The 17,096-nt window shown below is 50.3% G+C and overlaps 2 long non-coding RNA genes across 3 annotated transcripts in view; one reads left to right on the forward strand and one right to left on the reverse strand.

The window, feature by feature from the left end:
- The window catches only part of LOC311599758, a 50,867-nt gene extending 42,556 nt beyond the window's left edge, over window positions 1–8,311 (reverse strand). For both annotated transcript variants that reach the window (XR_014779995.1, XR_014779996.1), the window contains exon 1: window positions 8,194–8,311. This is a non-coding gene — a long non-coding RNA (uncharacterized lncRNA). The remainder of the gene's footprint in view (window positions 1–8,193) is intronic.
- A 5,017-nt stretch (window positions 8,312–13,328) lies between these two features.
- On the forward strand, window positions 13,329–14,516 carry LOC311599476. The gene is made up of 2 exons (XR_014779909.1): window positions 13,329–13,659; window positions 13,720–14,516. It is a non-coding gene; the product is annotated as an uncharacterized lncRNA (long non-coding RNA).
- The last annotated feature ends 2,580 nt before the right edge of the window (window positions 14,517–17,096 follow it).

Here is a 17,096-nt window from a genome sequence, read left to right on the forward strand (position 1 = left end):
CTGAGGGACACTCCTTTTCTTCTCTTGGCCCCAGACAGCCCATCAATATTCCTGAACCATGTGTTCTCCCGCCTCCCAGCTATGCACCTGGCCCTGGACTTTGCTGGTCACTCCTGCTGGTGGGAAACCCCCTCCAGGATTCATACCAAAATTCTAAGCCTTCCAGACCCAGGCACCATTTGCAGGCCCACACCGTCCACATCGAAGGCTGGAAGATTTCAAATGAGCTGCAAATGGCTTGTGAGGTTTTGTCCCCCAGGCAGAAAAAGGGCCTCCCACAAGGGTCACCATACAGAATTGGAGCAAAATTCAGTTCTTTATTTTTTGGCTTCCTGACATTCAGGCTAGTCTGTCTGCCTTTGGTATCAGTCTGCCCAACCAAAGCACAATAATTGAGCACTAGCTGTATACCATACACTAGGAATAGCAAAGCAGACAAACTATGGCCCACATGATTAAAGCATTTAAGAAAGTCTTTAGCAGGAAAGTCAGTCATTTGTTCTTCAACCAAAATAACAGCCTACTTTGACCAGGTCAAAAGACCAGTTCAGAGGCCCCCCACCCCAAACCTGCTTCTACTCCCCAGAGGCTGGCCTCTGTGGTAGGGACAAGGCCTGGTGGTAGGGCAGGCCACCCACCTTTTCCTGAAGGGACCTATATGTATGAGCTCATGTCTGGAGGCCCTGCAGCTCTCAGAGCAAGCTCTACACACAAGCCTTCTTGTGATTCACAGAGATGCAGTGGGGGCTGCAGGGCCCCCAAGCTCTGGGCGCTCAGGGCTGTCAGCAGACACTCCCATGGACGAGGGTGCTGGGCTTTGATATGGCATTAATACACTAATATCTTAATCCCACCACCACCCGCCAGCTGCCTGGCCACACAGCGGGACCCTGGGGACAGAATTTCCAAATTACATTATTGAATGTTTACCTAGTGAGCAATCCAAAGAGTGTTTAACACCAGCTGAGGGTAGCGCATGTGCACAGGACAGCCTCACACCACAGCCCCGAGCACACCACCCACACTTGAACCCTTCCCTGAGGAGACGCAGTTGGGCATATAGCACGTCCTTGGAAACACATGTGACACACACACACACACACACACACACACACACACACACACACACTTCACATCCTCCATATTCACAGCACGTGTGCACGCCAAGTCATGCATTCACGCAGCCTCATGTGCTATTACACCAGGAACCTGCCTTCCCGAACCTCTCAACCATAGGGAATTCCTGCTGCCTAATCTGGGGAAGTGTGCTAGCAAAAGGTTGTCCCTGAGCTTGCCCTAGAAACTCACTGTTTCTGGGTCTTTGGAGTAAGAATCCAGCCTCATCAGGATCCCTGGCTCCCGTTGCCAAGTTCAAAGCTACTCTAAGCTCTCCCTGACGGGGCTGCTTAATGTGCCTGCTTATGTGGGGTTGCTGCCCCCTTTTTCCTGTTCCCCCCAACCAAACATTCGCTCCTCTTTCCAGACTGGCAGGCTGCTCTCACTACCAGAAACACCCACCCCTCCTCTCATCCTTGAATCCCAACTGCTCAGCCTTCACAGGAAACCCGGTCCATTCCAACCTGCAAAAAATGACCACCTGCTTCAGGGTTCTCTGCACTGGCCCTGACTTAGGATGCAGGGAGGCTCCTCCCTCAACATGAGAGTGGGAAAAGCTCCTATCATGGGGTTAGAGTGAGGACTGAACATCAGTCGCAGGCTGGCGCCCAATAAGGCATCTCGTGTGTACATCACTAGATGCCCGTGATGAGTATGATGATGATGATGCTGAGAGCAACAAACATGCGTCCCGGCCGCCTCCATCCAACCCCTCCTGAGCTGTATGAGCAACAAGAGATGTGATCACCATCACTCCGCAGCCAACAGTGGGACTCGGGGACGCTTGGGAAAAGCCACTGAAAGAATCCCACCTTCAGCTCTGCACTTTCACTGATAGATTTTTCTAGATACACTCACTTGAAAGGGAAGTCTGAAAGTTCCCCGAACTAAGAATGTCCCCCCACTTAGCTCTGCACACTCTGGCTCTGCCACAGCAAGCATCCTGTGGCTTTGAATAAGTCCATTCTTCTCCCTGAGGATGGTTGTCAAATAAAGAAGTTGGTTGACAAGACTCCCCCCCCCCCAGGTTTCCTGCATCTCTGGGGTTATACAATCTAAGCCAGCCACAGCTATGAGGACTCCAATCTAGATGAGACTGTGTCAGCAAGGCCAGACCAATGGGCTGGAACTGCTCTCTCAAAGGTCTTGTGGGCCTGGCTGAGCTGCCTAGGTTTTGTCTTGTAGACCAGGAGACGCCAAGCTTTCCTGATCCTGAGGCTCGCCTATAGCAAAGTTAAAAGTCTAGATTCCAACCTACTCCGTAGCCGGAGATGGGAATTCTTCTTCAGCATTATTGCTCTTAATATATTTATATAGTTGAAAATAAGTTTTTCACATAATATATTCTGATCACAGCTTCCCCTCTCCCCAATCCTCTCCTCTTCCTCACCTTTAATACCAACACTCCAGGAGGCAGAGGCCAGCCTGGTCTACAAAGTGAGTTCCGGGACAGCCACAGCTACACGGAGAAACCCTGTCTCAAAATTCAAGAAAAGAAAAGAGAAAATAAATGGGGGACAGAATTGGAAACCATAACATAAGCAAAAGGTCAGCAAGACCAAAAAAAAAATGCCCAAACAAAGCAATATGAGACAAAAAAAAAAAAAACAACAACAACAACAAATTCTGCTGAGTTTGTTCTGTGTTGGCCATCAGCTGCTGAGCACAGGGCCTGTCTTTAACTGAAAGTAAGATACCCAGTGAGATTTGATTGAAGAAAATTAATTTTTTTCCTTTGCCAGCTTGTGAGATGGAGATTCTTGTCTAGGTGCTGGGAACCTGTCTTCTTATCAAGTGCTCTAGGTGACTCTTAAAAATAAGGCAAGCTTGGCGAGTGCTGCCAGATGAGACCAAATTTCTGACAGGATTGTGCATGGGAGAGGCACTCACATGCATTGCTTACATGGTGTGGGCAGGCGCCAAGATGCAGGACAAGGGCCCAGCTGCAGGTGTCCAGGGTCCTCCCTCCTTCCCTCCTTACCCTGAGGCCTTGGACACATCGTATAACCTTTCTTTATTCCCCCCCCCTTGTAAAATGGGAAGCATCCAACTCCCACTCCTGTGAATCAAATCCGCTAGAAGATGGCTTTCCCAAGGCTAAGAAAAAAATGAGGCTGTAGCCAGAAGCATGAATGGAAGCCTCTGCGAAGAGAGCTGCCTGAGAGGCGAGGCGGGCTGGGGCAAGCTGGGGAAGAAGGCAGTCAGTAAGGAGATGGGCGCGTGGGTTTCCCTCTGGCTATCCAAGATTGCCTACTCTGTCCATCCAGCCCTCCACCAAGAGTCATAGCTTATTTCCCCCCACACCACTGCTAAGTGCTGGGTGTGGAAACAGGAACACAGTTTCCCAGGCACCATCCGTCTCCTTGTAGATTTTATATTCTAGAGAGAATGTTTTCTCTTTTTTTTATTATTTAGTTAGTTAATTTATTCAGATTACATCTCGATTCTTATCCCATCCCTTGTATCCTCCCGATCCTCCCTCCATCCCGCTTTCACCCTATTCCCCCTCCCCTAGGTCTGTGTCCACAAGGGACTTCCTCCCCCACTATATGGTCATAGGGTATCAAGTCTCATCTTGGTTGCCTGCGTATCCTTCTTCTGAGTGCCACCAGGCCTCCCCACCAAAGGGAAGTGGTCAAATATGGGGCACCAGAGTTCGTGGCAGAGTCAGTCCCTACTCTCCACTCAGCTGTGGAGAATGTCCTGTCCCTTGGCTAGATCTGAGTAGGGATTCGATGCTTACTGCATGTATTGTCTTTGATTGGTGCAGTAGTTTGAGTAGACAGCCCACCCTGGGTCCAGATCCGCCCATCCTGATGTTCTTCTTGTAGGTTTCTAGGACCCTCTGGATCCTTCTATTTCCCCCATTCTCCCATACTTCTCTCACCTAGAGTCCCACTAGGATGTGAGAGAATGTTTTTTAATGACCAAATAATTAAAATAATTCTGAGCCCTAACAGAGGATATAGTGGGAGACATCACAAGGAACAAGCGGATGGCCAAAGAAGACCTCTCTGGAGGTGGCATTGCTCTTGTGTGGGACGTGGAGGATGAGGAGAGGACACAGGCAAAGAAAAGTCACCTCCTGGCGTGCTCCAGGAACTGCAAAAAGGCCGGTTTAACAGGGACAACGGGAACAGTGGCACAGATGAAGGTACTGGCGTCAACAGAGGCCTTGATCAGAAATCTGGATTTCTTTAAAGCACGATGTAGAGGTTTGGGGCTAAAGATGGCGTGGTTTGGTTTATATTTTAAGAAGTCCCTCTAACAGCTGTGCAGAGGTAGACAGTTGGGGGCGAGCAGAAGGGAGAAACCTGCTAATAGGCTCTTAACCCAGGAAGTGGCAGCAGGGGAAGTGGGGGTGCAGGGCAGATGGGCAGAGTCAAGAGCCCTTCTAAGGCTGAGCTCAGTGGTCTCAGGCAGGTGGAGCTAAGAAAAGAGGAGAGCACAGGCTGAGGCCTGGGGAGGTGGCAGAGAGCCCCACTCATTGCAACTTGAGGTTTCCCAGAACCGGGAACGACGGACACAAGCTTTGTGAGAGGTACCCACAGGCCTCTCCTCCCACAGGCCGATAGCGCACCTCCGGGAAGACTGGGAGAGTCCTCACCTGCCACTTAGTTCCAGAAGATTCTTCCAGGAAATTTGCACACAGTCAGTGTTTAAGAACGTGGTATCTGAAGTCAGACTTCCAGGCTCGAACTAAGGAGCTGCTTCCTACTGTGCGTTCTAAACTAGTTATTCACTCTGTCTCTGCTTCTAGTTCCCTGGTAAACCTGGTGTGAGAACGGTGCCCTTCCTAGGATGGGTGCCCTGCTGTACTTATCAAGTTCCTAGAAAAGTAGCTGGCATGAAGGAGATACTCAGAAATAGGAGCACCACTGACCACTCTGTGACTGCAGCTGTTTCCCTCGTGTCATGGCGTTTGCCTTCCAGAAATTTCTCCTTCACTTAGGAACCACATGGCTGCCAATCAGTTAACACTCAGAGGCCAAAATTCTCTCTTCCCTGGTAGGCACCTCCATGGGGGGCAGGGACTCTGTCCAGTGGTTCTCCTCAGGGGAAGATAAGGAAGTAACCTGCCCCGGGCTGAATCCACAGGCCTGGCCTCAGAACCGGGAGGCCCCTGGGCACCTTGGGGGCTGAGGCAAGGCTCTCTTGCTGAGATTGACCCCAGGTGCAGGGACAAGCTGATTATTATTACCATTTGAACATAAAGTATTAAAAATTGGATCCCAGCCAAGGGCGCCACTTGGGAAGATTCTGGAGAGTTCAGGAGGTAGGGATCACTGTGAGAAGCAGGTTACTGGGCATGTGTCCTTGTGCGGGCGTGTATTTTATCCTGGGTCCTTCTCTGTCTCTCTGCTCCCTGTCTACCATGCAGTGAGGAGCCTCTGTGTTCCTGGCCCCTCCTTCCCCCTCCCCCCACTGCCCTATGTTGCCTGCCTTGCCAGGGCCCAGATCAATAGAAGCAACAACTGTGGGTCAAAAACCAATGAAACCATGAGCTAAAAGCAACCTTCTGCCATCAGGTTGTTTATGACAGGTCTCGTGTCACACAGTGAGCCAAAAGGTGAATTCCATTGTCCTTGAGGAATGACAATGATGACCAAAACATGAGCAGTTTTTTTTGGGGGGGGGGGAGTGTGAGGGAGTGAGGCCTTTGCAAGATCCTGTTAGTTCATGATCTCCATGGACTAACAGCCAACTCGTAGCTCAGGTGTCTAAGGGTAAGAACACTGGGTACCTGGAGGGGGGGGGCTCACAGTCATCACAGCTGGCTCAAGGGCCCTACGCCAGGTGTCCTCATTGCTGCTCAAAGCCCTGCCCCCATGTCACAGGCTTCCCTTTGCCCACCCCACCAGTGCAGTTCCCATGCCTTCCTGTCCCGGACTCTTCTCAGCTTGCCCCTTACCTTTTCACAATGGGCCCTCCCTGCTGGCCTTCACTTCTTCAGTTTGCCAGCCACAGAGAAGTCATTACTCTCAAAAGACAAACTCAAGAAAAAAAATCAAAGAAGAAAATCATTCTTCCTACCCCTTATCACACAATTTCAGAACCCATTTGCAAACACACTCACCCCAGCCCATAAATTTTGGCTGTCTTATAAGCAACTTACCCTTAAAACTAATGAAAGGAGAGCCAGGCATAGTGGCACATGCCTGTAATTACAGCACTTGGGGAGACAGAGGTAGGCAGGTTGCTGTGAGTTCAAGGCCAGCCTGGTCTACAAAGCCATTCGAGGACAGCCAAGGCTACACAGAGAAATCCTGGCCCTTGTTCCCTTTTCTAGTCTGGCACCTCTACCCTCCCCAGCCCACACAGGCCTGGGGATACAACTGGCTGTTTACAGATGGCTCTCCCCTCCTCAGCCTGTACCTCCTTCTGTGGGGGACCCTGACAGGATGCGCTCTCCACAGCTTGCTCTTTGTGGGCCTTCGGGGTAAAAAGTAAAGGTGGAGTCAAATTCTCCCAGTTCTAGCTGGTTCTAACAATAAGTGCTCTCTCTCTCTCCTTGAGCCAAGTAAGTGTTCTGGTTGACAAGGAGAGAGCGATAACCCCAGTCCACAGCAGGGAGGTAGGAGCCAGGGAAGCTAGGCCAATGGCCCATCTGCACATGAGGACAAAGGGCAACGTATAAAGGAGAAGGAATGCTTTAAAATAATACTGCCATCTAAAAATAGTGCACAGCTTGGCCTGGCTGACGCGGAGGGGTCACGTTTTATGGCTGCCCGCATCTGCTTTTCTGGGATGGTGCAGCTCAGCCTCCTCTGGTTATAGATTTTTTCCATGAGCTCGGATCGGATTTCCCTGTCCCACTGCTCAGCCCACGGGTCAGTGGCTAATTTTCCAACGTTTATCTTTCCCCTTTACAATTTCCCCACGTAAACGGCCTATGCCTTCAGCCCCCTGGATTTCTAACTTGGGCCTGGAATTTGGGACAACAAGGCTGGTAGACCTCCCAGGCTTCTCAGAAACCCTGAAGCCGTTTGTAAGGACCAGATCCGTTGGGACTAGAAGCAAGCTGATCTGTTCCGGGTGCCCTGATGGGGTGGACCTGGCAGCTTATTTTTGTTCCGTAGGGCCCCGCTACTTCAGAGCCTGCGTAGCCCATCTTTCAGTCTCTTTCATATCCCATATCTATGTTAGCTTTACAGCATCCAACTTGGGAAAACGAGTACAGTTGGCATCCTTGCTGCCCCCATTGCACTTCTACTCTCGGAACAGGCTGGAGTGACGTCACTGTTATTGCCATGAATGGTCACGTGGGAAAGAGCAAGGCTAAGTAGGGCTGTGTTGACTTGGAGCCTCTGCTGAAAATGCTCACTCTTCAGCAGGGATAAAAGGCTTTGGGGCCCAGATATGGGGGGGAGGGGCTGTGTTTCTATCCACATGGACCAGTCTTCTATTTAGCCTACCCGACCACAGAAAGGATCCTGGTCTACACCTCAAAGTGGGTCCAGCAATCTCTCAGATTTGTTCCTGACTGCTTCTCGTGTGAGGTTTGCCTCCCCAAAGCCTATCCTGCCCACATCGGGCACAAGGACAACAGAAATTCTAGGTGTGTTTCTCCGGACAGTTCATCCATGTCTCCAGTGAGGAAGACAAAGGAGGAAAGAAAGGAAAGCCTCAGGCTGGAGCTTTGGCATTCCTGTGTGAAAGATGAAGGTGTGTCTGATAAGCCAGCCAGTTGCTCTCTGAGCAGCTTGATCCCTAGGCAAGGGAGGCATTGGGCTACTTGGGACCACCTCCTTCCCATCCTGAGTAGTCAGATGAACACCTGGTCCTCCACGCAGGGAGCAGCTAGGCAGTGGGTGCGCTGCTGGGAGACCCTGGTACCAGACTCTCTACAGGACGAGACGTATGGATATTGGTATCTCCAAGAGTATGGCCTGCCAAAATCTTAGGAGGAAAAGATTTTGGACCGGAACTTCATATGATCTGAGCTACCTTGTTCCTTCCCCCCCCCCCAAGACATCCCAAAGCACACTGCCTCCTGGCCTGTAGTTACTTTTTCTGTTGCTGTGATAAAATACACTAATAAAGAAAATTAATAAAGGACCATTTATTTTGTCTTACAGTTTACAGTTACAGTCCATCATTGCAGGGAACTCACGGTGACAGGAGTATTAGGACGCCGGGCACATTGCATTTGAACTCGGGAAGCAGAGCACGGGGAATGCTTCTACTCAGCTGTTTTTCTCCCTTTTATACAGCTGATGAACCCAGCAGATGCAGTGGCACCACCCACATCTCGGGCAGTCTTCTCACCTCAATTAACCTAATCTAGAGAACCATTTACAGACATGCCTAGAGGCTAACCTAATCTAGATAATCTTTCCTGAGTGTGCCCAGAGGCTTGGCTCCTGTATGATTCTAGAACCTATCCAGGTGATAATCAGTGTTAACCATCTCGAAGTCTCATTCTGTGATGAACAGTTTTTTTTTTCTGTAACAGTTTCCTCTCAGGACTGAAACATTCCAGCCCTCGGGGAAGCTCCTTAAGCAGGAAGGTAGACAACTGAAAAGAGCTGCAGGAAGTCCCTGAAACCAACCAGATTCACTAGGCTCCCCTATCTGCCAGAATAATTTTTTTAAAAAAAAGCTGAGGGTCCTTCTCAGAAGAACAGAGCTCAACTGCAAAAAGATTCTTAGACAATCTAAGTTACGAAGAAGCCTCTGAGACCAGACCAGCTGCCTGGGAGAAGCAGAAGCCAGCTGAGCTGCCTGGAAGAGGTTTAGACCAGTCACTGGGAAAGGACACTCTCCAACCTGATGTCCTGTCCAGGTTTCCCAGATTTCATGAGCTGTCACCCATGCTGGGATGGGCCTTGGTAATGAAGCTGTCTTTGAGTCATTTCTACAACTGTAAGTAACCCCAATGTACTCATTGGTTCACAGAGTGGTGGTGGTGCATGCCTTTAATCCCAGCGCTCGTGAAGCAGAGGCAGGTGGATCTCTGAGTTCAAGGCCATCCTGATGTAGGGAATGAGTTCCAGGACAAGACAGCAAGAACTAAAGAGAGAAACTTTGTCTTGAAAACAAATGATCAAACAAAAAAAATCTCATTGGTTCACCAAGTTGGACTCTGGTCCATTTTGAGATCTCTATTTGGGTGAGTAGATGTATGTGTTGCGTTTCCCCCAAGAAAAGTTTCCTCACACAACAGCATTATTATTCAATTGTATGGAAGGCAGCAGTCACTGAAGTTAAAAAACAGTAGAGAGAGAAGGGCTTGTAAGACCCCCTCCCCTGTGCAACCGACATAGCAAGCATAGCAGCAGTACCACTATCTTGCAAGGCAAGACTAAAATAATAGGTTCCCGGGATAAGATGAGGCCTGGGGCCCAGAGGAGAAAGATAAAAGCGTGCTGAGATAACAGAAACAGTTTGTCCTTGTCAAACAAGATATTTATGGTTGGCCATCTGGCCCAGGGAACGGGTAAACTCCCCTGTTCCCAGAGCCCATCTGATGACCAGGCCATAACCTCGCCTCATTTAAATTTACCAATCAGAGCCCTGTAACTATGCTTCTCGCTTCTGTACCCGCGCTTCCCGCTAACATCCCTATAAAAGGCCCCCGAAAGACTCGCTTGGCGCGCCAGCCTCTCCAGAGACTGAGACGCCCGGGTACCCGTCCCCCTACAATAAAGCCTCTTGCGTGTTGCAACCGAAACCTTGGTCTCGCTGGTTCTTGGTGGGGGTCTCCACGTTAAGACCACCGTGCTGGGGGTCTTACATTTGGAGGTCCCACCGAGATCGAGACCCCCGCCCGGGGACCATCGACCCAAATTCGGGAGGTAAGCCTTTGTCTTTGTGCCGGCCGGCTTTGTCGTTGTTGTCTTGTTGTCATTTCATCTCTTTGTTAATCGTTACGTGTCTCGGTGTCTGCGCAGACTCTCTGAATCTGGCAAGGACGAGAAGGAGCTGACGGGCTCGGACTTCTTCCTTGTGCCCCCGGGAGACGTCCCGGCGGGATTCCGTAGGGACTCTCCGTCCCATCCGAATTTGGGGCTCCGGCCCATCTGAGAGGCTATTCGCCTCATCTGGGAGACGGGGAAAGTCCGGACCCCCTGCGTCTCCAACCTCCGTTTTGGCGCAAGCGTCCCGCGCAAGCTGTTTTTTGGTCTTTTGTGTCTAGTTTTCCTCTGTTGTCTTTCGTTTTGTGTTTTTGGTACCATGGGTCAGACTCTTGTCACCCCGTTAACCCTTACTTTACAGCATTTCAAGGAGGTCCGTGTCATTGCACGCAATCTGTCAGTAAAAGTCCGCAAGGGCAAATGGGAGACTTTTTGTTCCGCCGAATGGCCTACGCTTAACACCGGGTGGCCACGAGATGGCACTTTTAACCTTTCTCTCATCTTACAGATCAAGTCCAAAATTATGGACCCTGGACCACATGGTCATCCGGACCAGGTCCCCTACATAATGACTTGGAAATCTCTCGTTCGTGACCCCTCTCCATGGGTCAGACCTTTCCTCATTCAGCCCCCTCCTATCCCCACCTCTCTTTCCACGCCCGCCTTAGAACCTCCCCTGGCCCCGACTCCGGCGGCTCCCTCTGGGGCCGGTCTCCATCCCGCTTTGTCCCAGCCCCCGGCCCCGACTCCGGCGGCTCCCTCTGGGGCCGGTCTCTATCCCGCCGTTGTCCGCCCCCCCTCCAAGGTCTTGCCGCCGGACGAGGGGCTCCTCCTTGACCTCCTAACCGAAGAACCACCCCCTTATCGGACCCCAGCGGTCCCAGGCCCAGCTTCACCGGCCGGAACCCCGACTCCCTCGGCTCCTTCCTTGCCGGGGCCACCTGAGGGTATTGCGCCGCCGCCACCTGCGCGCTCCGGACCCGCGCCCCACCTAAAGATATTGCTCCCGCCACAGTGCCCGAGGCATCACCAGTGGCCGGCCGACTCCGTAGCCGGCGCGAAGTCCCACCCCTTCCCCCTTCGGGCTGACACAGCTGGCCAGACGCAATATTGGCCGTTTTCTGCCTCAGATCTTTATAACTGAAAAAATAATAACCCTCCTTTCTTTAAGATTGAGTCTATTTTAGTTACTCATCAACCCACCTGGGACGACTGCCAACAGCTCCTACAGACACTCCTCACCTCCGAGAAAAAAAAAAAGCAGCGCGTCCTTCTGAAAGCACGCAAGAGCGTCCCTGGAGCTAATGGGCGGCCTACCCAGCTGCCAAATAAAATCAACCGTGCTTTCCCCTTAAAACGACCGGACTGGGACTTCAACACTGAAAAAGGTAGGGCCCACCTATGTCTTTATCGCCAGCTGCTCATAGCGGGTCTCCAAAAAGCCGCCAGGCGGCCCACCAATTTGGCCCAGGTTAAGATGGTTACTCAGAAAGCAGATGAGACGCCGTCAGCTTTTCTTGAGCATCTAAAAGATAAGGACCAATGTGCCTATTGTAAAAAAAGAGGCCACTGGGTACGGGACTGTCCCAGGCGTCCCAAAGGGCCCCGTAAGACCCCCCCCCTCTCTGCGGCTCTCCTCAACCTAGAAGACTGAAAAAGTCCGGGTCAGGAGCCTCCCCCTGAACCCTGGCTAACTCTAAATGTGGGGGGGCAACCCGTCACCTTCTTGGTGGATACGGGAGCTCAGCACTCCGTCCTCACCACCGCACCGGGGCCCCTAACAACAAAGACTGCCTGGGTGCAAGGAGCGACTGGCAGGAAGCCTTACCGCTGGACCACCAAGAAAAAAAGTACATCTTACAACCGACTTCATTTGATATACGGATGGGAGCAGCTTCCTGGATAACGGGACACGACGGGCCGGAGCGGCTATCACCACCACCAACCAGGTAATATGGGCCAGCCCTCTGCCCCCAGGGACCTCCGCCCAGCGTGCTGAACTGATCGCCCTGACCAAGGCCCTGGAGCTGGCAAAAAGAAAGAGGCTAACAGTATATACAGACAGCCGGTATGCCTTCGCCACGGCCCACGTACATAAAAAAATCTATCGGCGCCGAGAACTCCTCACCTCAGAAGGTAAAGAAATTAAAAATAAGACTGAAATCCTGGCCCTCCTAAAGGCCCTCTTTTTACCCCAGCAGCTCAACATCATCCATTGCCCGGGCCACCAGAAAGGGGACTCCCCTGAGGCTCGAGGTAATCGGCTGGCTGACGAGACAGCCTGCCAAGCTGCTACAAGACCCCTCGACACTCTCGAGGCACTCTCCTTACAAGAGAACACCGGAGCGCCAGGACAGCAGGACCGGAGTTAAAAATTCACCAACGACGACATACAGAGACTTCACAAGATGGGCGCTCTCCCTGAAGGCCCCAACCATTGGCGGTAACAAGACAAGGTAGTCATCCCCTCAAAAGAGACTAACTATTTGATTGACTACTTCCATAAGCTCACTCATTTAAGTGCTCAGAAAATAAAGACCCTCCTTGAGAAAAAAGAGACGGACTTTTACCTATTAAAAAAAAAAAAAGGCCCTCCAGAGAGCCGCTGACAATTGCCGGCCCTGCGCGTTGGTCAATAATAACAGGTCCTTGAACCTGTCAGGAACTAGGGTCCGAAGACACCGGCCAGGGACCCATTAAAAAAATTGACTTCACGAAGGTCAAACCAGGTATATACGGGTATCGGTACCTGCTGGTCTTCGTAGATACTTTTTCAGGATGGACTGAAGCCTTCCCCACCAAACATGAGACGGCCAAGGTGGTTTCCAAGAAGCTTTTAGATGATATTTTCCCTCGCTACGAGATGCCACAGGTAATCGGGTCCGACAACGGACCAGCCTTCGTCTCTCAGGTAAGCCAGCAGGTGGCCAAACTGTTGGAGATTAATTAAAAATTTCATTGTTCATACAGACCCCAGAGTTCAGGACAGGTAGAACGCATGAACAGGTCTATTAAGGAGACTTTAACCAAATTGACGCTTGCAGCTGGCACTAAGGACTGGGTGGCCCTACTACCCCTGGCCCTATACAGGGTTAGGAACAGCCCTGGCCCACATGGGCTTACTCCTTTTGAGATTGTCTACGGTTCACATGTTCCTATTGTTCACTTCCTTGACCCAGATATCGGCTCCTTTGCCACCAGGCCTTCCCTCCAGGCACACCTAAGAGCCCTCCAGGAGGTGCAAAATGAGGTATAAAAACCCCTAGCCCGCGCTTATAAAGACCAGCTTGACAAGCCCCTGGCTCCTCACCCATTCCAGGTTAAAGACTACATCTGGGTCCGATGTCACCGGACCAAGAACCTCGAACCCCGCTGGAAAGGACCCTACGCCGTACTCCTGACTACCCCGACGGCTCTCAAGGTTGACGGAATTGCCACCTGGATCCACGCTGCTCATGTCAAGGCGGCCAAGGGCCAATATCCATCACTCTGGCACTGCTATTAAAAAGATTAACAGTCGGGGGGGTTGCGGCAGGGATCGGAACCGGGACTACTGCTCTCACTCAGGTTGCTCATTTTCAGCAGTTACAGCAGGCCATGAACACAAATCTTCAAACATTAAAAGAATCTATTAGTGCATTAGAACAGTCCCTGACCTCCCTTTCCGAGGTAGTGCTCCAAAATCGTAGAGGGTTAGATATCTTGTTCCTGAAAGAGGGTGGGCTCTGTGCAGCCCTCAAGAAAGAATGTTGTTTTTATGCTGACCATACAGGAGTAGTCAGAGATAGTATGTCTAAGCTGCGAGAAAGGCTCAAGCAACGACAGTTACAATTTAAATCAGGACGAACTTGGTATAAAAACTGGTTTAATAAGGCTCCTTGGTTCACCACTTTAATATCTACCATAATGGGCCCTTTGTTAATTATTGTCCTGCTCCTACTTTTTGGGCCCTACATTCTTAACAGACTGATACAATTCATCCGAGACCGCCTATCGGTTGTACAGGCTTTGGTTCTAACCCAACAATACCAACAGCTCCAACAGGTACAACCAGAGGTCATTGAATGAAAGATTTCATTCAATTTACAACAAGAGGGGGGAATGTAAGACCCCCTCCCCTGTGCAACCGACATAGCAAGCATAGCAGCAGTACCACTATCTTGCAAGGCAAGACTAAAATAATAGGTTCCCGGGATAAGATGAGGCCTGGGGCCCAGAGGAGAAAGATAAAAGCGTGCTGAGATAACAGAAACAGTTTGTCCTTGTCAAACAAGATATTTATGGTTGGCCATCTGGCCCAGGGAACGGGTAAACTCCCCTGTTCCCAGAGCCCATCTGATGACCGGGCCATAACCTCGCCTCATTTAAATTTACCAATCAGAGCCCTGTAACTATGCTTCTCGCTTCTATACCCGCGCTTCCCGCTAACATCCCTATAAAAGGCCCCCGAAAGACTCGCTTGGCGCGCCAGCCTCTCCAGAGACTGAGACGCCCGGGTACCCGTCCCCCTACAATAAAGCCTCTTGCGTGTTGCAACCGAAACCTTGGTCTCGCTGGTTCTTGGTGGGGGTCTCCACGTTAAGACCACCGTGCTGGGGGTCTTACAGGCTAAGATCTATGCCAGTCTCCAGAGCATCCTATTGTTTTCCCTATGGTTGCCATGGGGGGGGGAAAAGTACGTGGGCATGGACTTTGGACTTCAAAGTTTTGAAAAAAAAACCTGTATGTGATTCAGACACATAGTGAGTATTGGCTTGTTTTTATCTTGTACCCTACACCCCTTTAAATGTCCTCAATGTGCCTCCAGCTCTCCAATTCTCTCCATGTCATTGACTGTGAAGTCCAAAACCATATGTGTTAACACAGGTAGGTTGTTGGTGTCATCTATGTCCCTCCCCAGCTCTAGATTTAGCACTCCTACACACACACACACACACACACACACACACACACACACACACACACACCCCTTCCTTGTCTTCTGAATCCCACTGGGTGGTTTACCTTTCATCCCACTGTCTCTCATGGCTCTCTTCTAGTGTATTAAAAAACACTGTTTCTATTTTTTTTTTAATTTAATGCCCTAAATCTGTCCACCCCTCCAATCCCCTCCACTGATGATTTAATTCAGACCACGCCATTCTTTTGAACCCTACCATCGCTACTCTAGCAGGGCGCTCTACATGTGTCATACCTCCTCCTGCAGCACGCTCCACTCTGTGGCTAAAGCAAGCCTTACAGTATAGATCCAGTCAATCCACACTGCCGGACGCCTTCCACTGACTGCACTGCAGTGCGGGAGAATCTGATCTCTTCTATGGTCTTGAAGGCCTCGCTAGACTAGGCAGCCACTCCATGGACCTCATCTTCCATCTGTGCCCTCTCCCACTCACAGCTTCCCTCAGCCTCCCTCTAGATTTCACACACAGCAAGGTTACCCCAGCCTCAGGACCTTTTCAATAGCTGCCCCCTCCTCCTTGGGATGCTCTCTGGAGACTACAATACAATCAGTGTTTTTAGCAGTAGCATTAGAGGAAGCTGAGCTGCACCATGCTACTGCTAAGATAGAGAGCTACTGTCCCACTGCTGTCTAGGGCCTAGCACTTACCTCTGGTGGGGAGCACAGAGATGGCTTGTGTTGTTGACTCTGATGTCCTGTACAGATGTCTGAGCACCTTGAAACAAAATTGTTCCTAAAGCAGGAAATGAGGGCGAAAGTGGGTGGATAGATAAGCAGATGATGGATGGATGGATGGATGGATGGATGGATGGATGGATAAAAAAATGAATGGACAGACAGATGGATAGATGGATGGATAGACAAATAGATGAATCAGTTTTCAGTTCACAACTCAAGAGCTAAATCCAATTTTCTGAGGCAACACCACCACTGCCACCTCCCTGCCTACATAATATGCATATGAGGTATAAATATCTCTAAAGAAACAAGGAGTTAGGAGGAGCAAATATTTACTTTTCATTAGCAATATACCTGAACAATTTCCTCATTCAAACCCAGAAAGGATATTTACCTCATTTAAATAGTGAGAGTTTAGTATCAATCACTGGTGGCACCAGGCTTGTGCTTTGTTCACTGGGTGGCATCTGTTGTCGTTCTTATTTGCTGTAGCATCTGAGGGTCCCTTGCCTGATGGTCAAAGGCCCTGTGACTCTGCCCTGTGGCCTCTCTTTGCGCTGCTAGAAACCGAGGCTCTGCCATGAGGACAGATGGCAACGGAGCCCAGCTCTGCCGCTTATGGATTCCTCGGCTGCTAAGCTCTTTGCTCCTCAGACTCCAGCCTCCGTTCTGACATAATACCAATGTGGGCTTAACCTTGGGTCATCATGAAGATGAATGTTTCCCATAGAGAATGTCTGGAGCACTGGAACAAGTGCAGTGTCAGAGTTCAGCCAGTGAACAGTATGATTACCTGTATACACACACACACACACACACACACACACACACACACACACACACACGCACGCACAGACACCTGCACTAGCACATGCTCAGCTCACATTCAGGAGTTCATGGATCCAATCTGCACATAGCTCTCCCGTCTTAGCTGGACCCAGGGCTACCGATTTGCACTCTGGGGATGGAATCAATTAGAATTATTTTTAAAACCTCATCTGTTTTGATTTAACAGGAAGCTTCTGCTCAATGAAATGCAGCATTAGTCAATGAAAAACTAAAGGCCCTGAATTTCAAGATGCAGCACTCAATGAAGGCTGAGCAGGGCCTCCTAGCCCAGCCTCTATTTACACAGGTACCCGCCCTTATCTGGCTTTGTTCCCAATGAATTCTGAGAAAAGAGGGGTGTATCCTCAGTCAGGGGCCCCTGTCTTCCAACCCTGAGCCAAGACCCTCTGAATAGCATCCTTCCTGCTTTTGTCTTCCTGGTGTCTACCCACATTAAGGACAGTTTTTGCCTAGTTTACATCTGTGGCTTCAGTACCCAACCCAAAACCTGACACAGAAAAGACACTAGATGAAAATGTTTATGGTGGGGGAGGTGGGGCGGGTATGATATATGGATACATGAATAAATGACTTAGCTGCAATATTTCCTGCACCACTTACCATAATCTCTGTGCCACGTTAAGCACTTGGTGTAT

Source organism: Acomys minous (assembly GCF_964271855.1).
Source record: "Acomys minous genome assembly, chromosome: 6".
Taxonomy (NCBI): domain Eukaryota; kingdom Metazoa; phylum Chordata; class Mammalia; order Rodentia; family Muridae; genus Acomys; species Acomys minous.